The following is a 24,078-nucleotide window of genomic DNA, read 5'->3' as shown; positions in this document are numbered from 1 at the left end:
GTTCATTGCGTACTGAAGTTAAAAAGTCTTATTAGATAACATTTTAGTTTAGTATGATGTATATTTTTGTTTGCATAGATGTTTATTGATATTTTGTTTAAATTGTTTAATATTTTTAAGTATACTAGTGAGGACCTTTATATATTTTAACATAAGGGCACTTTAAATAAAAAGTTTCAAAAGTCACATGACATAGTAAGGAGGAGCATTTAAAAACAGAGATTATTAAGATTTTTTTATCTGATGAAGTTCATGTGAATCCACTGGATGAAAAGCACTTAATCATTAAACGTGTGTGTTTTACATTGTTTTACTGCAGTCCTACTTTCTGCCTACTTCCTTTGTTTATCGGATATGTAATTTACACTTTCTGTAATGTTAAAATTGTCATTACTGTAATGAAGTCTGATGTATACATTCTTCCTTGCCTCATTGTGTTTGACTGCGCCTTCAAACCCTTAAAATTAAGGTTGCTAATGTCTCAGTCATGGTTATACTTTCTGACCCCTACTCGCTCCCTGTTGCAAACACTTGATGGTACATAGCATGACAGATAAATTATTGGGAAAAAACATAACATTAACACACCCCAAAGATGTTAAAATTCCCCATAAAAATATAACATTCTTTGTCTTTATCTCTGTCTCCATGTCTATGTCTTTTTTAACTCTGTTATATTTATTGGCTACTAGATGTAATGTACATTGTCATGAATGCAATGAACACTAATACATGCATTCTCCTTTGCTTCAGTTTGTCCACAGAGTTGAACTTTAAGTAAGAGTTCCTATGTGGTATGGTTAGATTAACACTCAGGTTTGTAGATTTGCTTCAATCTCTTCTCAGATTTGAACTTTGTTAAGTAGGAGTTCCTATATAGTGTGGTTAGATAATACTCACGTTTGTTGATTTGTTTTGGAATAATGTCAAGGTTTGAATCCAGATGTATTTTAAAGTTTTCTTGAATGTATTTTATGACTACTGTTTGTGTAAGTGTTGGATATGCATTTTGTTAACACATCATTGTCTTGCTGCTGTATTATGAGCTTGCTCCTTATTTTGAACACCATCTTGTACAGATCTTGCCTGAATTATTATGATTACAAACTAAATAGTAACACAACACAAATATGTGCAGAAATGAACCATGAACTAATCACTTAGTATACCTGTATTGTATTCCTGTCTCCAAATGTCCATTTCTTTCCACCCCTTCTGTGTCATCAAATAAACATCCTTCATTCAAAACTATTTCCATATGCCATGCTTCCTCCAGAAAATAACATGCTTGTACCCTCTTGTGTTTCATAATCAACCTGTATCATACATACAGCACTGAAGGACTGCAACTATTACGACAAATATGTAAATCATGATACCTGAAACATGACTGTAACATTTATCTGTACTGTATTCCATCAGATTCAGACATGATTGTATGTTTATACTGTTGATTTGCACAAATGTCAGCAAGGAGCACCATGGACTATTACTAATTTCCATTTTAACATCAACAACCTTAAGATATGATTATGCATGTACTAATACTTTGCCATCAACTGTGCAAATGAGTTTGACAGCAGTGCATTTCAGGGAGATGGTTAAAAAAGTGTTCAACAAAGAATTATGTGAGTAGGTTGTACAGGTTCTGTGTATGTTAATGGAATTTGGAAACCAAGGTATCTGGATTTCAGAGTGATGTTGACTCAATTAATATAGTCTGTTAATATATGTCTGCATTCCAGTGGTTACATTTGCAACTTTGTTGCAGTGGTCTGCAAAGTTTTCATACATAATCCATCACTAATATTGAGAAGTTTGCTGTCATATTTTGGAAGTGTCTGCTTGTACTGTCAATGCACATTGTGGTGGCATAAGCTAGACAATTGACAGTGACACAATGAATGTTTACTATTTGCATGCAATCATTCCAGTACAAACATTCGTAAATGTTTGCTTGAGATTCCACTCTGTATTACAGTTGTGATTGTCACTGACACACCATACCATGAAACAGGTGCATGTGACTGACAGTAACATATATACATGAACAACAGTATATAGATGGTAGCAGATGTGTATATAATTACTTGGGCAAATACAGTGCTATTAAGTCAGTCTCTCCACATGCATATGTCCGAAAACATGTGATACATAGTTGCTGATGTTCCAAACAGCGACATTTTTTTATTTATAAATGTGCATTTTCACATTATTAAAGTCAGACTTCTCCTGTGGTGCTTGCAATTCATACCGTGTTTTCTAGATTATGTAACTAATTAGGAAGGTGGTTTGAATTTGACAGTGGTGAATGTGTGTGTGTGTGTGTGTGCGTGTGTGTGTGTGTGTGTGTGTGTGTGTATGCAGGGGGCGTTTCTGGACAGGTATGTAAAACCTTCACAACAGATGTGATGCGTCCACTTCTACTCAGGCAAAAAAACTGACTTTGGACACAGTTCCCTCTGCTCTTTATCTCACTTTTAACACAAACATCCTCTTTGCAACACACAGAGGAGGTCATCCTTTCATAAGTGCACTCCCTGTCCTTACATGCCAAACTTCTTTATAGCATGTGTCGCTAATAGTGTGTTCTATAGCTTGTGCAACTAGATAGGTAAGAGGTTCAATTTTCACAGTGGTGAACTTGTCCTGTGATTCTAGTTACAGGTAAGTAATGCCTCAGCAACAGATATTCTGTGTTCACTTCCACTCAGAAGAAACATTTAACATTGAGCACAGCTCCCTCTGCAATTTATCCCACTTTTACCACATGCATCTTCTCTACAACACACTGATAAGGTCATTGTATCAAAAATGCACTCTCCCCTCTTCAGAAGCAGGTTTTTCCAGTGGCATTTGTGGCTAATGCAGTGTTCTCTAGATCCTACAACTAGGTAAGTCAAAGGTTCAAATCTCAAAATGGTGAGCTTCTTTGGATGCCTGCAATATGAGGTCTGTATAGCTTTCTGAACAGACATGCTATATCAACTTCCACTCAGTGGAAGTATTTAACCTGGGAGAGGATGCCCCATCCCTTTTTTCCACTTTCACTACAAACATCTTCTCTGCATCACACTGATGAGGTCATCCTGTGAAAAGTACACTTTCTCCTTTCACAAGTCAAATTTCTCCTGTGATGTTTGTGGCTAATTCTGTGTTCTGCAGATTGTGTAACCTAGATAGATATGGGGTGTAAGTTCAGCATTGGTTAACTACTGCAACTGTGCATAGTGTCTTGTACAATTAGATCTCTGACAACATCCTTTATGCAACATTCCACTTAGGGTTCATACCAGTAGAGGGCTGTCCTATACACTTCTATTACCTGCAGGCAATACCCAGTTTTGAAAACACAATGACTACATAATGCTATCAAAAAATGAACTACATTATAGTTGTAGTACGATGTATCCTGTGGCTGTGGGTTTTGATACTATGCTCTCTAGACCGAGTAAATAAATAAGTAGGAGATGTGAATCCAGCGAGGACTGACTACCATAAGTAGGTGCTTGCCTCTAGTGCTGTCTAGAGGTTTTTAATGAATATAGTATGTGTAGCTGCATATTGTTACTGTGCTCTCCACCTTCCTACCTTTTTAGAAGAACATCACTGGATTAAACAATGGTAATGTCATCCATTCAAATGTGACTGTAACAACTGCAAACCAACATGTCATGTAACACATGCAATTCAGGCAGTGTTACATACATCGTGATCTTAGGTAGTCATTTCAAATCCAGCTTGTTAGACTCACTTTTGTCGTTATGACTGTGAATGTGTGTGTAGGTAAAAATGTTGTCACCCAGCTATCCTCTGTGTACATGTGTAGCTGGGGATTCATATTGCAAGAATTTCTGCTAATTTTTTACACAGAAATGTTTAATTAGATACTGATAATTCCACTGTAAGACATCTGGCTTTCCCAAAAAAACTACTAAGGCTTTTCCTGTGGTGTGAGGAAATGAGACAATATTCTGCATGCCCTTGCCTTAGTAAGATGTGGTTGAATCTGTGATTATCCACACACTGTGCATGATTGCCATTCTCCAACCACAGTGCTGGATGCATTATACATCACGTATGTTTGGTTATACCTAGCAGTAAGCAATGTTGTGTGAAAAATAGACATATTGCAACGGGTCTACTTTGTTTGTACAAAATGTCAGTACTTCGAAACCCACAGGGTCGAGACCAGTTGTTCGAAGTACTAAAACTTTGAAAATGAAGTACAGAGATCACAATACAGTGGGGAATAGGAATATTCCCTTTTCCTTGCTGTAGTACGATCTCGGAGTTGGTATATTTAAGTAGGGGAGGTGTGGGGGGAAAAGCCTCCCACATGGCGGGTGCAGGGGGGTTTGTACCCCTGCAAAATGTGTTTTCTGTGCTCTTTTTTTTTTTTTTTTTGTCAGCCGATCTGGCAGCTAGGCTTCAATGAAAGTGCACTTTCGTTGAAATGCACTTTCGCTGAAGTGGGTATCTACTTTGTTTGATGTAATGCATTTTTGACCTAACAAAGTAGATCCATTGCAAGAGTGTTTTTTAAGAAATTACAGGCACATGTATCCCTTGCAGCAATAATACAGTGTCATGGCTTCAAATACCAAAATATCTCACAATTTTCACAACATTTGCACTGTGGTACATTCATTCTTGACAATATCATGTAGCTTCTGTTGTTATATAGCCAGGTATTCAAAATCCGCATGGACTGTCCATAAGCATTGCTTGTCCTTATGCTGTTATGCATGACTGACAGCCATAACAGTTATAATGTGTAGAGTTCCAGTGAGAGAAGCCTCCCCATCCCTTTTATCTATACAAAATGTTTGCAGCACAATCTTTTGATGTAATAACTTCACATAGGTCGATTCTCACAGCTGTGTTAAGACTTCCACTGTAGTGCATGGGATTCATGCAAATGTTATTACTGGACTTGTGTAGCTTGCTGTTTAATTCCAGCAAAGGGCAACAATACCTGAATGTACTGATGTTACACAAATAACAATGCATGAAGTTAATATTCACAGTTTTACTTTGGAGATAGAATGACAAACTTGTTTTCCTATTTCCTGCCAGTGAAATAGTTGTTCTTTACATGTCGTGGTGTGAGTACTTCTGCAGCATGTGCATTCAGTAATGATTTCTATAGCATATTTTATTTTATTTTACATTTGTTTACCAGGAAAGTCTGGACTGGGCCACAGGCCACTTTTCAGTGGAGGCCCGGTGAGAAACGCTCCATACACTTAAAGCAACAAGTATAAATTGTACTTACATAGTATCATAGGTAACAACATAGCTTAAAACTATTTCAGCACGAAATAGAAATTGTACAAACACAAACATAACAGATTGCAATATAACGTATTCTGTTTCATTTTTATACAAGACTTGAATGAAGAAGCTGATAAGGAGATCACATATGTCACTTAGACAAATATGATACTGGCATAGTTGTAGGATACAGAGCTGCACTGAGGTAACTTGAGCAGGAGACAGTGTCCAGCAACTGGAAGACCAGTTGGAAGATGCATAAAAGAGGAATGTGAAGAGGGCAGGTGATATAGGGGAGAGGAGGCATAGCAAGTTACCTACACAGATAGTAAGTGTTTCATTCTAGAACAATATTGTTGTACAAAACAACAGGAACATTTTTTTCTGCCTGGGAATCATTGACATTGTACTGTTGACAGTAATGTGAACATTAACATAGTTGCTTCCCTGTCATCATTTTGGCAAAATCATATTGTAGAAATATTATCCTCAAATGTCCTTTATTACTTCACACATTAATTTCATTTATTTGTGACAGGATCCATTGCTATGTCATGTGAGAGACACAGTCAACACACAGTTCTTTAGAGTATGTAGTGTGATAGACAGGGTTTGAATCTGTTAACATGTCTGTCAGATAACTGTATCAGACATGAGTGCCTTATGCAAAAAAAGTATTTATGGCAGCATTTTTAAGGCATCACCCTCCAAGGAGGAGATTCCATACCCATTACAGTAGGGAAGTGCTGTAAGCCCTTCAGGTGTGTTTGTCATGATACACACAGTATGCCCATTTCTGTGGTGTCACAGGTTGATATGTACCTTTCTGATATCTGTTCTGGCATGTGTTTGAGTCTGGTGAAATGCAAATGTTGCATATGGCATTGACTGTTCACAGGCACTACTTAATTTCCAAATAAGAATACATTGTATTACATGCCTTCCCCCAAATGTTTATGTATTTCTGTAATTATTTTCTTTACACTGTACAGCTTCATAGCACCTGGAGATGTACATACACTTTCTTACCTTATGGCATGATGCAAGATCATTATAAAATGTGATTGGGCCTGTGTTAAGATACCTTCTTCTGTGTTGGTGTTGTTCAGTTGTTGCTATGGCACTGCTCACTGCAATTATTTGGGTGCTGTTTCTCAACTCAGCAGGGTTATCAACATAACTATCACATTTACTTCCTTGTGGTACAATGTGCATTGTAAAACAAAAAAGGCGAACCAGGAACAACTGCAGACCACCGATTTATTTATTTATTTAACCAAAATTGTACTAAGCGCTTTCACCCACACACATCAGGGCATCTTCAGAGTACTGACAATCCTTGTGTTGAACCTCTTTTTAAATCCTTATGTAAATTAGATAATTGAACAATTAAACAATTAAACAAATTATTACCTACGCAGCTAAAAATTCTTAAAGGTACAATCAGCAAAAATGAACATAAACAGCCAGGACTTGTGCAAACTTGTTAATTTGTAAATGTAATAAAACCTTCTTGTCAAAAACTATGTATATGTAATACCAATAAATAAAAGTAAAAATACATATATAAATATCTAGATAATAGTATAAATCTAAATTATTATTAAATATAAACAATTGTTATACAATCCAGCATAAAATCATTCATTAAAAAATTTCCTAACATTAAAATTCATATTGTTATACAAAATATTTCAAACATTAAATTATCAGATGTTAACCTAATACATACAAGATTAAATAAATTGAGACTTGTACTTTAGTATACTTGATATAGAAATATGTTCGTTAATACCAGGGCTAGTACTTGCATTTAGCCGTAATTGCCATAAACATTCTTTAGTCTCAAGTAAGGTGTTGTCATCACCACCTTTGTTATTATTGTAGTATACAATTCTGTCAATAACAAAGAATAAAAATCTCTTAAAATTCTGGCATCTTAGACTATGCATATAAAGAGAACTAGTATTTTTCTGTTTTTTAATGTCTCTAACATGTTCCACTATCCTTTCTCGAAGTTTCCTTATCGTTTTGCCAACATAAAAGGCTGGGCATGATGAACATATAGCTAGGTACACCACCATTTTTGTGTTGCAATTACAATGACCTGGGCATCTAATTGTTTTGCCAAAATTTTGTACCGCAACATATGGTCCATCATTAATAAATTTACAAGTATGGCATGCCCCACATTTGCTCATCGAAGATGTGTTGAACATATTATTATTATTAACTGCCTCAAAATGTTCTTTAAGATTCATCCCCCTACTATTAGTGACCTTGGGCCCAGTCCCTAAATTATCAATAAGGTCACCGTTATTCTGGAGAATACTTATCCAGGTCTCATGTACTATATTAACTATCCTGGGTGATATGTCATTAAATGGTATAATAAAGGTGTCATTTCTAGTAGTGTTATTAGTCCTAGATATACTGTTGTCAAAACCGTACTTTAATATAGGTTTGTATATTTGATGTCTTTTAATATAAATCTCTTCACTAACTTTAACAATTAATTCTAATGGATAACCTCTATCCAGAAAAATATCTGATAATATTTTAATCTCATTGTAAAAATTAATGTCTTCGCTAATAATTCTAGAAAATCTGACCATCTGTCCCTTTACTAAATTCTTTTTCTGGTAATAGGGATGGCAACTATCAAAATGTAAAAAAGAATTGGAATGAGTTTTTTTCCTAAAAATACTTGATTCTAACTTGCCCATGTTTTTATAGAATAAAATATCTAAATACTCACAATTGTTGTCAAATATCTTAAAAGTGAAATTCAAAAAACTAGATGTCGTTTTTAGAAAATTTTCAAACTCAATAAGCATTTCTCTGTTGCCCTTCCAAAAAATAAGAATGTCGTCCAGGTACCTTAAGTAAAGGGCAATGTTAGGCCAGAAACTAGAAGTAAAAACACTTTGTGTTTCCCATAAGGCTAACACCAAATAGGCATAAATGGGGGCGCATCTAGCCCCCATGGCCACACCGGTACTTTGTTTATAATATTCACCATTAATAAACATAAAATTGTTTTCAAGTACAATAGCCATCAGTTCAAGTAACAATTTGCATTTAGCCTTATTAGACTCACTAAATTTCAGCAAACTTGTCTCAAACATTTCAAGACCTAAGTCATGAGGAATCACTGTGAATAGGTTGACAACATCAATAGTTACCATTGTCATATTGTCTCCAATATCAACAAAATGTTCTCTAGCTTTTTCTAGACAATGCCAGGAATCTTTTAATATATGAGGCAGATGTTTTAAAGTTCCCTTACAATGCAAATCTATATAAGCAGCAATGGCTTCAGTCTTTGAACCCCTGGCAGAGACTATGGGCCTAAAGGGTGGATTGTGTATGTCCTTATGGATTTTGGGGATACCAAAAATGGATGGCATCATTGGATGTTCCACTAATAAAAAATTATATTCATCTTTGGTGATGACTCCATCCATCAAAAATTCATATAGATACCAATCCACCTTAACATATGCCCTTTCCATTTCATGTTTTGACACTTTTTCATACGTCATATTGTCACTCAACATTATTGTCATTTTGTTCAAACAGTCTGTTTTGCTCATAATAACAACCCCACCCCCTTTATCGGGTTTCATTACCCTATATTTGTCGGTAGAAGTTAATTCCTTAAGACAAAATTTTTCAGCGGAAGTCAAATTATCAGAAGTCATTTTTTCATTCTTTAATATTCTTCTGATTTGTGTTTCACATAATCTCTCAAACAAATAAATCATTGGGTTCTGTGGGGGTATAAAAGTACTACTCCTTTTTAGAGTAAAACTAGTATTGTCTCTCTGGTTACATTTGTTGTTAACAAAAAACAGCTTAAGGTTAAGTGCTCTAGTGTAAAGTTTTAAATTAATCAAAATTCTACCAACATCTAATTTAAATGAAGGGACAAATCTAAAACCCTTCTTAAAAAGTTTAACATAGGCAGCATTAAAACAAGTATCAGTATAATTGTATATACTAAACCCTCCTTCTGTAATAACAGAACAGTGCCAGTCAGTGTTATCAGTGTCCTTCTCCTGTGTAAATACCATAGAATATGGCAGTCTATCACCACTATCCATATAATTGTGGCATGAAGTGACACTGTCATAAATATCACTCATAAAATGACTAGTTTGATAAACTGGTGCCTCACTCATACATGTTATATTATTACTACTGTGACTACTATTTAGCGGTACCAAGAATTGGTTCTGTGTGTTGTCTTGTAATATGGTCGATTCTGCTGATATTGTTGACCCCCATATCGGTCCCGGAGCCGCTCTGACCTTCTCAGTGTCGGCTCCTCTAAAAAAACACCTTCTCCATTCTCATTATTAACTCTATAGTTCTGTTGTAAACTGGAGTGGCTGTTAGTGGTATTCAAGTTGTTCTCAGCAACTGAATCGGCCATAGGCTGTTTGAATAACCGCCTCATGCTTTTAAACTCTTTGAAATGCACATACACTTTTTTATTTTTATAATCATTGGTGTCCCTTATTAATTTAAGATTCTTAGTTTCTAGCCCTTTACTAATAAATCTATCCATATCTTTGATAATATTATCAAGACGAATCTGCTCACTGCAATTATTTGGGTGCTGTTTCTCAACTCAGCAGGGTTATCAACATAACTATCACATTTACTTCCTTGTGTTACAATGTGCATTGTGTCCCTCTCACATACATTGTTAACATGTCTCCTTTTAGTTATGTGCATGAGTCAAGAATTGAGAATGGGATTAATGATTATTACATCAATATGGAAGTATTTATGTTTAAAATGTTTCTTTGTGACAATCACATTTGACTGCATTAACTGAGAACATTTTCTACATTTACCCTTTCATCTTAACATATGTCTGCACTACTAACATTGTATTCTGTGTATAATCTCCCCATTTAACATTCCCTGCAGTTTAATTCTCATAATTAACTTACCCTTACTTCATATAAGCAGTCCATGTGTGTTCGCATAGTAGGTTTGCTTACAGACAAGCCATTTAGTTTATATTGTGTGTTTGAACTTATCTGCACTGTTTCATGGCCATCAACACTGCTCCTGGCCATGAAGCGATGTCTGTAAACATGTACCCATGATGAGTAGCATGCATATTGAATGAGCCCTGCTGTTCATTACTCACCAACACTGCTGCTGGTCATGAAGCGATGCCTGTAAACATGTACCCATAATGAGCAGCATGCATATTCAGTGAGCCCTGCTGCTCTATGTGTGTAGTTCCTGTGTTGGCCATTGCCTTACTTGGATAGAAGGAAGTTTCTGAGCTCACCAGTGGGAGTGGGGAGCCTTGAGCAGCCTATCTGTCCCTAGGGGAAGTGATCTCAGCACTTGAGCTGTAATTCATTGGTTGCCTTGGACCATTTCTAGCTCTTTTCAAGTTCCCTGTATAAAAATCCGCCTCAGGGCGTTTTGCGCTTTTATGGGTCGGCTAAGCGCAACAGCGGTTATACAGGTGTAAACTATTCTATACAGGTTTTAACTTTTTCTGGCTCCGCCAAGTCTGCTCTTCAATTTTTCCCTTAGAAGCTCTACTCAGTCTATCTAGCTGTATATATTAGCACTTGTTTTCGGAACTTCTATCCTTAGCAAGCACTCATAATAAAACCAAGCACTCTTACCCTAAAGTAAGCACCACAGGCATCCACTACCCCTGTGAATACCCACTTCCCTTAAAGGCACAACACTCCTTAAAATATTCTAGTATGTCGAGTGGTAGACCACTAGCATCCTCTCTTGTTCAGCTGGTTAATCTGGGAATCTTAAGACAATGTTACAATTGTCTCATGTACACAGACAACCCTCTCCTCCTTCCTACTAACACATATACTTGTGAGAGATGCAACTATATAGCCAGACTGGAGGCTGAACTCTCTCAACTCAGGACTGGCAAGACCAGTCAGGAAGAGATGGTACCCACACCCAAGGCAAAACCAGTCACACATATAACCACCACCAATGCAAACCAAACACATAAAAACACAAAGACATACTCGGAGGCTCTTGTAAAAAACTTACCAAAACAACAGAGGCCTCCAAAGCAGACACCCAGAAATACACCCTCACAAAACACAACACCTACAACACATACCTCAAGCAACAGGTGTGTCACACAATCACAGCCCCTAAGGCAAAATACTATGCCAGAGACATTAGTAATAGGTGACTCTATAGTCAGACACACCGATGTCCCACTTACCAGGCTGAATAAGGAGAGGGTAACGGTGAGCTGCCTATCGGGGGCTAGGATCCGCCACATTACACACGCACTCAGGTCACTCCAAAGCAAGTACAAGTATGATTCAGTCATTGTCCATGCGGGTGTAAATGACCTGAGACGTACCTCCCTGGACTACATGAAAAGAGACATTGAGGAGCTCTCCGATTATGTAGCCCAGACTGGTATGACCCTGACCCTGAGCAGCATCCTGCCTTCACCAAGAATGATGCCTCAGTACAAAGACAAAATGATCAGTTTTAACAATTGGCTTAATCACTGGTGTCATTCTAGGGGATCCAATGTCTGTCAGCCTGGGATGATATGCTGGACAAGCCACGTTGTTCGCAAGGGATGGCTTGCACCTGTCACCACTGGGCTTCCGGATACTGGCCAAGGCTCTTGCCACCCCATAGTGCCTTTTTAGGCAATGCTCAAAGGACAAATCAACCTCCATAAAAACAAAAATGGAAAAAAATTAAGGGTAATGCTGCTCAACGCCAGAAGTCTAAATCTCAAGATGCAGGCACTCGAAGCACTTCTCAGTATGGAGAACATCGATGTCTGTGCAGTAACTGAAACCTGGTTCAAGGCTCCTGAGAGCACTCCAGCGCTACCAGGCTATACCTCATATCATGCGTCTCGACCTCAAGTTCCAGGCCAAACCACAAAGGGAGGGGGAGTGTCCATTTTCATAAAGGACACCTACACCTCTCGATTGGTGGCTACTCATGAAGCATCAGAAACCATACAAGTTTTACTCACCATAGGCAAAACTGCCATACAACTGGTCGCATGTTATAGAACACCCTCCCAATCCCAGGAATCCCATCAAGCATTCCTGAAAACACTGGAGGATATGAATGTCACACCAAACACCATCATATTGGGTGACTTCAATTACCCCAACATAGACTGGGCCCACTATTCTAGCCCTAACACCCTAGCCCAAAGATTCCTGGAATTCATAAACTCAAATGCTATGGAGCAACTGGTCACCTCTCCTACGAGGAGAGATAATATACTTGACCTGATTATCACAAACATGGGGTCCAAATGCTCCGCACCGGATATAAACCCCTCACTAGTAAGATCTGATCATAAACTGATCACGTTGGATGTACATATCCCACCCCAACCCCCAGAACAAAAGACTACAGTGAAAAACTTTTCAAAAGCTGACTTTGCGCTCCTTAAGTCAGAAATGATATCCTTTAAGCCTACTGGGTTAATGGAAACCACATCCCAAAATGCTGAATCCTTCACAAAAGCCTTCTACGGACATCTCCAAGAATGCATGGATCAAGCAATCCCAACTAAAACCAAGACCCTCTCCACTAAGGGAAAACGCCCGGTTTGGTGGACCCCGGCTATAAACAAACTGTACAACAAAAGAAGGAAGCTACTGCAGGACAAAGCCAAATCCCACAAGGGAAAGGCTTCCCTGATCAGCACAAGTAAAAACTACGCTCTCTCATAAAACATCTAAAGCAAACTTTGAGAAAAAGATTGCCAAGGATACCAAAGACAATCACAAAGCCTTCTTCAATTATGTCAGAACCTTGGGAGGAAATTCTCAGATATGCTCTGAGCTAGTACACAATGACAAAAATTCACTGACCCTACTGACATTGCCAACATTCTGGCAGATAGGTTCAGTGCAAATTTCTCCCCTCCCTCACCCCCTAAAGATGAAGTAACTATCCCTGCTGAATGTAACCTACCAGTCATCACAGACACACAGGTGAAATCAGCACTCAACAAGGCAAAAAACACAGCATCTATGGGACCCGATGGTATCCCCGGTTGCGTGTTAGGTGAACTCCAAGATGAACTAAACCCGCCCCTAAGAACTCTATTCAATCTTAGCCTCACTACAGGATATGTACCTGAACACTGGCGCACAGCAACAGTGGTCCCACTCCACAAAGGGGAAATTCTACTGACCCAGGTAACTACCGCCCCATAAGTTTGACCAGCCTGATCTGTAAGGCTATGGAAAGAATCATCATGGAACTCATAAATGGCGACATAGGGGATCTGCAGACCCTTGATCCCACACAGTTCGGTTTTGTAAAAGGCAGATCCTGCCTCTTAAACCTGGTTGACTTCTTTGAGACAGTCACTAGTGCCATCGATGAGGGCAAGGCTGTCCACACTGCCTATTTGGACTTAGCTAAGGCCTTTGACACAATACCACACTCTGGCATCATTGACAAGCTCAGCAGCCTAAATGTAAATCCATATGTCACAAGATGGGTAGCAAATTGGCTAAAAACAGAACCCATAAGGTTAAAATTGCTGGAGCCATGTCAGACTCAAAACCCGTCACAAGTGGTGTCCCACAGGGCTCTGTCTTGGGTCCACTCCTATTCGGCATTTATTTCTCAGATGTGAAAGCAAATATGGAAGGATTATGGCTGACAAAGTTTGCAGATGACTGCAAACTGGGTGCCATAGTGGATTCACCTGCCGACACACACATCCTACAGAAAGGTCTCACTGAAACGGACAACTGGTGCCGGAATCATGGCCTCAAACTTAACGCCAAAAATGTATAGTCATCCCTTTGGGAAAACAAAGTACCCACAAACTATCACGTAGACAATAACCCACTGAATACGGAAGATGTAATCAGAGACCTGGGGACTCAAGTCGATAGTGACCTCTCCTTTGACAACCATGTTGCCAAAGTGGTCAGAAAGACATTCTACCTTGCCCATCTCATCATGAAGGGATTCTCATCCAGATCAAAGGAGGTCATTGTACCTCTATATTCCTCCCTTGTCAGGCCCATGATTGAATATAATGCTCCATTTGGGATGTATCTCACCCGGCTCATGCAACAACTGGAAAGACCCCAGAAGTACCTCACCAAGAGGATCATAGGTCTAAAACATGTGCCGTATCCAGCTAGATTAAAGAAACTCCAGCTCTATTCAGTAGCATACCGCCTGCTCAGAGGTGATTTGTGCCTAACATACAGGGCCATGTCCAACCAGGAATTGATGGACATGCTCCATCTCAAAAAATCCAAATCCACCAGAACCACACGAGCTAAAGATTTCAACCTCTGCACAAATATGAATAGGACATGCTGGAGGGATAGATTCATAACACAGAGGTTACCCATACTCTGGAACAAAATCCCAGTTCACGTGAGACAGAGCCCTTCATTGGCACTGTTCAAGAAAAATCTCGATGCATGGATGGGAGATCGCAAGTTTACCCCGGGAGTGACCTCAGTGTCACTACTAGACAGAGGTATAGTTTACTAAATAATAGGGTTCCACATGTGTCACTACTAGAGAGGCGCAACTATATAGTATGGGGTGGCGTAAAGCCACATCACTGTTGGCTAGGCTTATAAATGCCCCCGGGCAGATAGCCTAGTACACTACTATGAAACTATGAAACTATGAAACTAACACTGCTGCTGGCCATATAGCGACGCCTGTACGTGTGTAAACATGATACAGCATGCATATTCAGTGAGCCCTGCTGCTCATTACACACCAACACTGCTGCTGGTCATGAAGTGATGCCTGTACATGTGTAAACATGATACAGCATGCATATTCAGTGAGCCCTGCTGCTCATTACACACCAACACTGCTGCTGGTCATGAAGCGATGCCTGTAAACATGTAACCATGATGAGCAGCATGCATATTCAATGAGCTCTGCTGCTCATTATTTATTTATTTATTTTATTTTACATTTGTTGACCGGGATAGTCCGACTGGATGCATGTCCATTTTCAGCGGAGGCCTGGGGAGAAAAGCTCCAAGAGTAAGCAGATACAACATTACATAATACCAGCATTACATATTACAAACAGACTATTTACAGAGATTACATAAGTAAGCAAGTTAAACAAGTTCTACAGGTTACAGTTAATCCTGAGCACAAGTCAGGATTAAATTAAATTATACAGTAAACTGGTTAACAGATTTTTACACATTCTAGAGAGAGTTAGCCAGGCTTGATACACTGACATAGCCAGTTAATTGACAGATGTTGTTTGAGTCTAGTTTTAAATTGACCTAAGGTGGAAAGAAAGGTAATATCAGCTGGAAGAGAGTTCCAGGATCTACTTACAGAGTTTGCAAAGAGAGAATCACTGGCTGTGTTATTAATTTTGCTAGTCTGAATTAGTAGTTTGTTAGAGGATCGAAGCGGTCTAGGATTGTTATAGGGGCTGATAATATTTTTAAGTGCAGGAGTATTTTCCGGATTATAGAGGATTTTATAGGTCATAATCAGTTTGTTATACTGGATTAGGCTGGGTAGTTCAAGCCACCCAAGCTGATTTAGATTGATGCAATGATGTGTCCTAAAAGGCAGCCCAGTGGCAAACCTGGCAATGTGGTTGTAGCAAATTGAGAGTTTGTTAAGGACAGTCTTATTTAAATTTGAGAGTAGAGGGGATGCATACAGAAGGGTTGAAAGAAGGTGAGATCGAGCTATGGCAATTTCAGCTGGAGGGGTTAGGAAGGCTTTTATTCTGTAAAGTGACCCTATTTTTTTATTGATGGTTTTGATAGTTTGGTTAACATGTAGGTCAAATTTTAGATTATTGTCTATGATGACACCTAATAGTTTTGTAGATGGGTCAGGGGAGATTATTGTGCCATCATTTGATTTTATGGTAAAGGTGAAAGCGGTAGACTTACGTGTTGGTGAAAATAACAGCATTTTAGTTTTTGGGGATTTAGGATAAGATGATGTTCAGAAAGCCAGTTTTCTATTATATTAAAGGTGGTCTGGGTAGCTGACCATAACTCTACTGGAGATGTGGCTGAGCAAATCAGAGTAGAGTCATCAGCATATTGGATACAGCTGACTTTTGGGATGACAGTATAAAGGTCGTTAATGAAGATGGAGAACAGCAAGGGCCCTAGTATAGAGCCTTGTGGTACTCCAAGGGTGTTAGGTAGAAGGTTAGAGAGCTTGTTCTGCCAGAGGACAGCCTGCTGTCGACCATTCAGGTAGGACTGAAACCATTGGAGGGCTCCAGTATCTAGACAGAATGTTTGCAGGGTGTGGATTAAAAGTTGGTGATCAACCATATCGAATGCCTTGGAAAGATCCAAAAAGAGGGCTGAGGATATATAATTATTGTTGCAATTATGGTTTATGGTGTTAGTAAAGGCTAGGAGGGCTGAAGTAGTGCTGTGATGAGGACGGAAGCCATGCTGAGTGTCTGCCATAAGGCGATTTTGGATTAGGTGGTGCATGAGTTGTCTATGAATACATTTTTCCATAATCTTTGCAAGTGGAGAGAGAATAGCTATTGGCCTATAATTGGAGAATTCAGTAGAGCTGCCTCCTTTGTGAAGTGGGATTACATAGGATATTTTCCAGATGGTGGGAATTTTAGCTTCTACTATGGTTCGATTGATTAGTATTGAGACGGGGTAAGCAATAGCATCAGCTGATTTTTGTAGGTACTCGGCAGGGAGTTGATCAGCAGAAAGTGTAGTGGGTTTTAATTTTTTGATCAAGGTACGGATAAGTGAAGTGGTGACTGGTTGGAAGCTGAACGCAAGTAGGTTTCTAGGGGTGCTACTTTCAGGACCAGGGGAGCTAGGAGGTAGTTGGCTAGCTTGGGCTTGAATTCTCTCAGTAAAGAATTGGTTAAAACTATCAGAAACATCTTCAGGGGTTTTGTCAATAGTAGTAGCAGGGATTGGGGTTGAAGTTTGTCCAGGATGTAGTAGATTATTTAAACCTGCCCAAAACTTCTGAGGGTTATTTTGATTTACTGTCTGTAAATTACAGTAGTATTGTTTTTTGGCTTGTAAAATTGATTTTTTGGTTTCGTTCCTGGATTGTCTGTATTTAATGTGATCTTGAGGGTCTTTAGAAGAACGCCATTAAGCCCATGCTTTGTTTCTAAGGGTAATTTTGAGTTTAGACTCTGTAGAAAGCCATGGTGCAGTTTTTGCCTTGGTTCTCTTTGAACGAACAGGTGCATGCAAATCAAGGATCTCAAGGAATTTGTTGTTAAAGTATGCTACTGCTTCCCCTAAGGGTAGGTGTTTTAGAATAGACCAATTACATGAGTTTAGTTCTTGTTGGAATTTAGCAGGGTCAAAGTTTTTATTGTTTCTAACCTTTCTGAGTAAGGGTTGTTGGGAATTAATGGTTTTGTGCTTAATTACATATGTGAGAAGGTGATCGCTTAGGCCATTAAGGAGGGTACCAGAGGTGTACAGTTGGGGGTTACTGTTTATGAGTACCCAGTCAAGTATACTTTCTTTTTGGTTGGGTTTACCTACCATGGTAGGGGTGGATATGATTTGTGTAAATGCATGCAGGTTAATATGGGTGGTTGAGGATTCTGAGGAACAGGTGCCCCAGTCTATGTTAAAGTCTCCAAGTAGTAGGGTTTCTTGGGGGTAGTGACATGATAGCCAGTGCAGGATATCTTCAAATGTAGATATATTGTTACCTGGGGGAAAGTACATACAGATGATATTAATGCATTTATTTTTATTAAGTTGCAATTTGGTGGCAAGAATCTCTGAATTATTAATCTGAGGAGGTTGTATTACATCTATGGTGACATTCAACTCAGATTTATAGAGTACAGCTACCCCACCCCCCTTCCTCAAAGCACGATCCAGCCTGTGTATGTTGTACCCAGGTGGTAACACTTCATTGTCTTTAGTGTTAGGTTTTAACCAGGTTTCAGATAAACAGAGAATCTCAGGGGAGTGGACATCAAGAAGTGCATGCAATTCATGTACCTTGTTATTAATGCTTCTAATATTGAGATGACAGACTAGGAGAGAATTAGTTGGCCTATTAATTGTAGGTTTGTAGCTTAGATTACAAGTAGAGGGGGTATGTGTATCTGAAGTGAGTGGGCCAGGGTTGGGGGTGAATATCACCACCAAGTATTAGGTTGAGTCTATACTTGGTGATGAACTTCAGGAATTTGTTTATTAGTTTGTGGTAGTGTTTGGATCTAGAACTAATGTGCCTGGGGTTGAGATGTTGATAGACTGAACAAGATGTTAGATAGGATCTGGTACTGTAAGTATGGTTGAAGGTGGAAGGATTTACAGCTGGGGTGATAGTATGGCCTTTTGGGACCCGAAATCCTGTGGGAAACTGGTTTTCATAAAAGGTAAGGAGGTATGATGTGAACAAGAGGGGTAGTAAAGAGGAGTATATCATTATCTGTGATTCAGCTAGTGAGTTAAGGAACTGTTTTACCTGGTGATGCAACACCAGAAGATAGAGTGGTGAGGTAAAGGTACTGGAAGGGGGATGGGAGAATGCCAGATGAAAGCTAATAGGTGCTATTAAAATGTAGGTAGTAGAATGGGGGTGGGTGGAATTATCACAGATGAAAGCAGATAGGATCTAGAAAGTGGGGGAGTGGCTATAGTACTATAAATTTAGAGGTACTGGGGGCAGGAGGAAATTGGGGGCAGGGAGGGGAGCGAAGAGAGCCCGAGCGTAGCGAGGGCGAATGTAGCAGGGCTATTGCAGTTTACAAGGTTTCCTAAGGTGTCCTAAAGCTATAAGGTAAGTATTACAGCTCTTAATGTAAGAGTCAATTTACTTCAGTTACAGGGGAAGGAGGCAACCACTCAAGTAGAAACAAAGAGCCCTATGGCTGACCAATATGGTGACCTGCTTAATTACAAAGCACTGTAACTGAAAGCTTAACAAATGCTTTTGTGTGTGTAACCTACTCTGTTTAAATGTTGAGAGAAACTGATTGCAGTCCTGTAGACACCGTTTTGTAGGGAACTGTAGAGTTCAACTAGGAAAAGAGAAAAGCAGAGATTCTAGGGTAAGCATGAAGGCAACAACAGGCAGTTATATAATAATGCATTCAGAAAGGTTTGGTGGGGGGTAAAGTAGCATACTTCAGAATGAACTAAGATTTATAGCTAAGAAACCTAAGCAAGAGGGCAATGCAGTTAATACAGACATACAGACATTGCTTCATGGCCAGCAGCAGTGTTAGTGACCAACACTGCTGCTGGTTATGAAGCGATGCCTGTAAACGTGTAAGCATGATGAGAAGCATGCATATTCTGTGAGCCCTGCTGCTCATTACTCACTAACACTGCTGCTGGTCATAAAGTGATGTCTGTAAACATGTAACCATGATGAGAAGCATGCATATTCAATGAGCGCTGCTGCTCATTACTCACCAACACTGCTGCTGGCCATATAGCGATGCCTGTACATGTGTAAACATGATGCAGCATGCATATTCAGTAAGCCCTGCTGCTCATTACTCACCAACACTGCTGCTGGCCATGAAGCGATACCTGTACATGTGTAAACATGATGCAGCATGCATATTCAATGAGCCCTGCTGCTCATTACTCACCAACACTGCTGCTGGCCATGAAGCGATGTCTGTAAACATGTAACCATGATGAGCAGCATGCATATTCAATGAGCGCTGCTGCTCATTACTCACCAACACTGCTGCTGGTCATGAAGCGATGCCTGTAAACATGTAACCATGATGAGCAGCATGCATATTCAGTGAGCCCTGATGCTCATAACTCACTAACACTGCTGCTAGCCATGAAGCGATGCATGTAAACATGTAACCATGATAAGCAGCATGCATATTCAATGAGCCCTGCTGCTCATTACTCACCAACACTGCTGCTGGTCATGAAGTGATACCTGCAAATGTGTAAGCTTGACAAGCAGCCTGCATATTCAATGAGCCCTGCTGTTCATTACTCACCAACACTGCTGCTGGCCATATAGCGACGCCTGTACATGTGTAAACATGATGCAGCATGCATATTCAGTGAGCCCTGCTGCTCATTACTCACCAACACTGCTGCTGGCCATGAACTGATGCCTGTACATGTGTAAATATGATGCAGCAAGTATATTCAATGAGCGCCATGAAGTGATGTCTGTAAACATGTAACCATAATAAGCAGCATGCATATTCAATGAGCCCTGATGCTCATTACTCACCAACACTGCTGCTGCCCACAAAGTGATGCCTGTAAACATGTAAGCATGATGGGTAGCATGCATATTCAATGAGCCCTGATGCTCATTACTCTAACGCATTGAAACTATGTAGGTTTTGTGTGACAACTACATGATTGTTAATGAATCCCAGGGTCATTCTGACATCCTTATCCTATAATTTCCTTTGGACAATGCACAACTGTAATAATTACACAGAGAGATCACTTTTTAAATGAGATTTGAATTGCATACACTCTTGTTCTTTTTTGTTAGCTGGTGCTAGTATATGACAAATATGTATCTTTACAGCACACTAACATATTTCTGACTTTATTTTCTCCCAGGCTGAGACTTCACCCTGGTAAACAAAATCTGAATGAATGAATAAATAACTAAATAAATAAATAAATACATTTACCTATATTATACTACTGGCTTTGTGCGTGAGCTGAGACTGTACCTTAGTAAACAAAATCTGAATGAATGAATAAATAAATAAATAATTTTACCCATATTATACTACTGGCTTTGTGCGTGGGCTGAGACTGTACCCTGATAAAAAAAATCTGAATGAATGAATAAATAAATCAATTTTACCCATATATACTACTGGCTTTGTGCGTGGGCTGAGATTGCACCCTGGTAAAAAAAATCTGAATGAATGAATAAATAAATAAATACATTTTATCCATAATATACTACTGGCTTTGTACGTGGGTTGAGACTGTATCCTGGTAACCAAAATCTGAATGGATGAATGAATAAATAAATAAATTTTACCCATATTATACTAGTGGCTTTGTGCACAGGCTGAGACTGTACCCTGGTAAACAAAATCTGAATGAATGAATGAATAAATAAATGTTACCCATATTATACTACTGGCTTTGTGCATGGTATGATACTGTACCCTCGTAAACAAAATCTGAATGAATGAATAGATAAATACATTTTACTCATATTATACTACTGGCTTTGTGCGTGGGCTGAGACTGCACCCTGGTAAACAAAATCTGAATGAATGAATGAATGAATAAATAAATAAATACATTTCACCTATATTATACTACTGGCTTTGTGCGCAGGCTGAGACTCCACCCTGGTAAACAAAATCTGGCTGAATGAATAAACAAATAAAAACATTTTACCCATATCTACTGGCTTTGTGTGCAGGCTGAGACTGTACCCTGGTAAACAAAATCTGAATGAATGAATAAATAAATACATAAATTTTACCCATATTATACTACTGGCTTTGTGCACGGGTTGAGACTGTACCCTGGTAAACAAAATCTGAATGAATGAATAAATAAATAAATTGTACCCATATTATACTACTGGCTTTGTGCGCGGGCTGAGACTGTACCCTGGAAAACAAAATCTGAATGAATAAATAAATAAATACATAAATTTTACCCATATTATACTACTGGCTTTGTGCACGGGTTGAGACTGTACCCTGGTAAACAAAATCTGAATGAATGAATAAATAAATAAATTCTACCCATATTATACTACTGGCTTTGTGCGCGGGCTGAGACTGTACCCTGGAAAACAAAATCTGAATGAATAAATGAATAAATAAATACATTTTATCCATATTATACTACTGGCTTTGTGCGAGGGCTGAGACTGTACCCTGGTAAACAAAATCTGAATGAATGAATAAATAAATAAATACATTTTACCATATTATACTACTGGCTTTGTGCGTGGGCTGAGACTGCACCCTGGTAAACAAAATCTGAATGAATAAATAACTAAGTAAATAAATAAATTTTATCCATATTATACTACTGGCTTTGTGCGCGGGCTGAGACTGTACCCTGATAAACAAAATCTGAATGAATAAATAAATAAATAAATACATTTTATCCATATTATACTACTGGCTTTGTGCGTGCGTGTGTCTGTGTTTGTGTGTGTGTGTGTGTGTGTGTGTGTGTGTGTGTGTGTGTGTGCTTGTGTGTGTGTGTGTGTGTGTGTGTGTGTGTGTGTGTGTGTGTGTGTGTGTGTGTGTGTGTGTGTGTGTGTGTGTATGTGTGTGTACATGTGTGTTGTTCATTGTTCTAACTGAGTAGCACTAGCCATGCATTTCAGCTGCAGGTAAATGTCAAGGCTCCTAATTCCTTACTATGATATTTATTTTGTGAACTGCATTTCTTTTACGTCAGCTTGTAAAAATCAGTAAATATGTATTTTAAAAAGTAGAAAAATCAGAACATTCATTACTCTGCACATTCAGTACTTCTGCTACATCATCTTCTGCCAGCGCCTACAATTAATGTCATCACTGCAGGTAAGCATACAGAAAAATACATGCAGCACTTTGCATGGATGTTGTTTAAGATTACATGGCTACAGAAAACAAATTTCAGTACTATGTCAGATTTTATGGATACTGGCTACTTGTGATAATTATCATATCTTACATCCAGCAATACATTATACCCCATATGCTATCTATATGCAGTGATTTAAAGTATAAAACTTGTACTACCATTTTAAGTGAGCAATCAGCTTAAGAATCTACATTCTTTAGAAACTGCATTCATTCTGCATTTGTAACTAAATGGAAAAAACAGCAGAAAGACAAACCTGATAATGATGTTTAATGTACAAGTAGAGTGTCACCCTTACCTGTTTGTTAGCAGCACAATAGAGCAGAAATATGAAAACTCCATGGAAGCTGTTCAGTATTGTGAAGAGATACGACATAACAATTGTCCCTTTATCAAACTGAAACATACCAAATATCCATGTACAGCCCAGTACAAGGAACTGAGCAATGGCCTTAAAAAGAGGTATCCTGCAAACAAAACAAATTACACTAGTGAATTTAGTGAAAAAAAAAACAATTGCACTAGTGAATTTGGAGGAAGCTGAACAGTATTTTCACCATTGTCCTAGACTACCTTCTGGTTGTTAAAGCCATGCATAATTTGTGATTGAGTTTATATGACAAATTAATTTATTCTGATACTGAAATATCTTATCTTACCTACTAATGAGATCCTTGGTCCTCTAAAACAGTTTAGCTCTTAATTAAGACCACTTGGAGGATCTTGATGTTCTCTTTGGAGTTTATGATGACACCAAGTTTGCAGTCATTTGCTTGGTCAGCTCCAAACCGTTAACGTTAGCTTTGACCAGCAAGAAGTAAATGCCAAAGAGGAGGCTCAAGGACTGAATCCTGTGGTGCACTAGTGACAGGTCTTTCGGAGGAGGAGGTATAGCTGCCCACCCTAAAACCATGGTTCTGTTTTGTGAAACAATTTGCTATCCAACAAGTTACACAGAGACTAATGTTTAGCCGTGAGAGCTTATACCTGAGTGTGAGATTGTGTTGAACATCTTTACAAGGTCTAGATATGCAGTGTGCACTGTTCTGCCATCATTTATTGCTTCAATAACTTTTATGAAAAAGTTAATCAGGTTAAATAAGCAGGACCCATCAATTCAAACTGGGTTGGGGCAAGACTATGCAGGTTACCTATGTATATTAATTCCACAATGTTTTTTCCACTGTCTTACAGATAAGACTAGTAAGGCTTATGGGTCTATAAT

The 24,078-nt window shown here is 38.7% G+C and overlaps 1 long non-coding RNA gene across 1 annotated transcript in view; it reads right to left on the bottom strand.

Moving 5' to 3' along the window:
- LOC122810978 overlaps positions 1–24,078 on the bottom strand; it is a 306,947-nt gene that overhangs the window by 204,867 nt on the left and 78,002 nt on the right. The window contains exon 2 of the long non-coding RNA XR_006366171.1: positions 23,152–23,320. This is a non-coding gene — a long non-coding RNA (uncharacterized LOC122810978). The remainder of the gene's footprint in view (positions 1–23,151; positions 23,321–24,078) is intronic.

The sequence above is a fragment of the Protopterus annectens genome, chromosome 9.part0 (genome assembly GCF_019279795.1).
Source record: "Protopterus annectens isolate FY-2018-M chromosome 9.part0, PAN1.0, whole genome shotgun sequence".
In the NCBI taxonomy this organism is placed as follows: Eukaryota; Metazoa; Chordata; order Ceratodontiformes; family Protopteridae; genus Protopterus; species Protopterus annectens.
Note: the sequence above shows the minus strand (reverse complement) of the source record. Positions and strands in the feature narration are given on the sequence as shown.